The sequence below is a fragment of the Humulus lupulus genome, chromosome 5 (assembly GCF_963169125.1).
Source record: "Humulus lupulus chromosome 5, drHumLupu1.1, whole genome shotgun sequence".
In the NCBI taxonomy this organism is placed as follows: Eukaryota; Viridiplantae; Streptophyta; class Magnoliopsida; order Rosales; family Cannabaceae; genus Humulus; species Humulus lupulus.
The window spans coordinates 35,237,399-35,240,643 of record NC_084797.1 but is presented as its reverse complement, the minus strand read 5'-3'; positions in this window follow the sequence as shown (position 1 = coordinate 35,240,643).

Below are 3,245 nucleotides of genomic sequence, written 5' to 3'. Positions count from 1 at the left end.
AAGTTCTCCATTTGTGGGTTTCAGTAAGGGTGGAGGCCCCAGTGATCAGAAGAGGAAGGTTCTTGACACCTTCCCAGCTCCAGGTCCTGATAGGCGACCTCGTGGTAGTACAATGGGTCGTCAGGGTGGCAGTGAGGCCTGGAAGACTTATCCTGAATGCCCTAGGTGCAAGAGGCGCCATTTGGGGGAGTGTAGGGCAAAGGCCTGATTTTTATGTGGAACAGTGGGTCATCTCAAGAAAGATTGCCCTAAAGCAAGAAAGGAAGAACCCAGAAAAGTGGACAGCTCAGCCCCAGCTCGAGTGTTCGCATTGACACAAGCAGAGGCTGAGGCTTCACCCTCAGTAGTTACAGGTCAGCTTCTTAGTGCTGGAACCCCAAATAATGTTTTGATTGATTCTGGTGCTACACATTCTTTTGTTGCTAGTAGAATTATTGATAGATTGTGTAGACCATGCGATTATTATGCTATGGGGTTTGGGACTTTATTACCCACTGGGGAGTTAGTGGTATCCAGGAGATGGGTCAGATCTTTGCCAGTGATAGTGGAGGGCAGAGAATTGTCAGTGGATTTGATAGATTTAGTTATGACTGACTTTGACATGGTTCTTGGTATGGATTGGTAAGTGAAGTATGAGGCAACCATAGATTGCAGAAGGAAGATGGTCACCTTTGAGCCTGAAGGTGAGAATCCTTTTATGTTTGTTGGTACTGTGCATGGACCCCGTATACCTATGATTTCTGTTTTGAGGGCTAGAGATCTATTGTAAGGAGGTTGCATTGGATTCTTAGCCAGTGTGGTTGACACCACTCAGGTCATGCCAGTGAGACCAGAAGAGACCAGAATAGTCTGTGAGTTTCTGGATGTGTTTCCAGAAGATTTACTAAGGTTGCCACCACACAGAGAGATTGAGTTTGTGATAGAAATGATACTAGGAATGAAGCCAGTGTCTAAAGCACCTTGCATAATGGCCCTAACTGAGTTAAAAGAATTGAAAGTACAGTTGCAAGAGCTGTTGGATTTGGGTTTTATTAGACCTAGTTTCTCACCTTGGGGTGCACCAGTTCTGTTTGTGAAGAAGAAAGATGGTTGTCTGAGGATGTGTATTGATGACAGAGAACTAAATAAGTTAATAATTAAGAACAAGTATCCTCTACCAAGGGTAGATGATTTGTTTGATCAGTTGCAAGGTAAAAGGGTATTCTCAAAGATAGACCTTCGTTCTGGTTATCATCAGTTGAGGATCAAGGAGGGAGATATACCAAAGACTGCTTTTCGCACTAGATATGGGAATTATGAGTTCTTAGTCATGCCTTTTGGATTGACTAATGCCCCAGCTGCTTTTATAGATTTGATGAACAAAGTGTTCAAGGATTATCTGGACCATTTTGTGATCGTCTTCATCGATGATATCCTTTTTATTCTCAGTCAAAGTCAGAACATGAGCAACATTTGAGATTGAATCTACAGAGATTGAGGGAACAAAGATTGTTTGCAAAGTTCAAGAAATGTGAGTTCTGGTTATCTCAGGTATCTTTTCTTGGGCACATTGTCAGTAAGGAGGGGATTAAGGTAGATCCAGCCAAGATCGAGGTAGTTAGAGATTGGCCAAGCTCAAAGAATGCTTTAGAGGTTAGAAGTTTTCTTGGATTGGCAGGTTATTACAGATGTTTCATGGAAGGGTTCTTTAAGATTGCTACTTCGTTGACTGAGCTGACACGCAAGAATCAGAAGTTTGTGTGGTCAGACAAGTGTGAGAATAGCTTCTAGGAACTGAAGAAGAGGTTGATTACAGTTCTAGTATTGAGCCTTCCAACAGATCAGGAGAAGTTTATGATTTACTGCGATGCTTCACATCAGGGTTTGGGCTGTGTTATGATGCAGTCAGGGAAGGCGATCGCTTATGCTTCACGTCAGCTGAAGGAATATGAACAGAGATACCCCACTCGTGATTTAGAGTTGGCGGCTGTGGTCTTTGCTTTAAAGGTATGGATGCATTACCTTAATGGGGAGAAGTGTGAGATCTACATTGACCACAAGAGCCTGAAGTACTTCTTCACGCAGAAAGACTTGAATATGCGACAAAAACGTTGGCTGGAGTTAGTAAAAGATTATGACTGTGCGATTTTGTACCATCCAGGAAAGGCCAACGTGGTAGCTGATGCTTTAAGCCGGAAGGGTCCGAGGCAGATTTATAGTACGAGGCTGATAGCCAGAGAATTAGCAGATGATATGACCAGAGCTGGTATAGAGTTCCAGGTGGGCTAGTTGGCCAATATTACGCTGCAGTCTACACTGTTGGAAAGGATAAAGGAGGGTCAGTTGGGTGATCCACAGCTGATCAAGATCGAGAGGATGTTTTGGCTGGAGTATCTAGAGATTATATAGTGTCTAATTTGGGCTTGTTGAGGTACAAGGGTCAGATATGTGTTTCGTTAGACATTGTTTTGAGGTGAGAGATTCTTGATGAATCTCACACTACACCTTATTCTTTGCATCCAGGCACCACGAAGATGTATCAGGATGTGAAATCATTGTATTGGTGGCCTATGATGAAGATGGATGTAGTGGAATATGTGGCTAAGTGCTTGACATGTCAACAGGTCAAGGCTGAGCAACAGAGGCCGGCAGGGCTATTGCAGCCTCTGGATATCCCAGAGTGGAAATGGGAAGACATCAAGATGGATTTCGTGGTGGGGTTACCCATGACTGTTGGTCAACATGATTCTATTTGGGTTATAGTGGATCACTTTACCAAGTCAGCTCACTTCTTACCAGTGAGGACTACATGTACAGTTGACCAGTATGCAGATCTCTATGTGAGAGAGATCGTGCACCTCCATGGAGCACCGAGGTCAATCATGTCAGATCGGGACCCCACTTTTACTTTCAAGTTCTGGGGGAGTTTACAGAAGGCCATGGGAACACAGTTGAAGTTCAATACTACTTATCATCCTCAGACAGATGGGCAATCTGAGAGGATGATCCAGATATTAAAGGACATGCTGCGAGCATGTGTGCAAGACTTTGGTGGATCCTGGAGTAAGTATCTACCTTTGATAGAGTTTTCCTACAACAACAGTTATCAATCTACCATTGGAGTTGCACCTTATGAGATGTTGTATGGTAGGAAATGCAGATCTCCCATTCATTGGGATGAGACAGGAGAAAGGAGATACTTGGGTACTGAGGCAGTTCATAGGACCAGTGAGGCCATTGAGAAGATTAGAGCTCAAATGCTCACT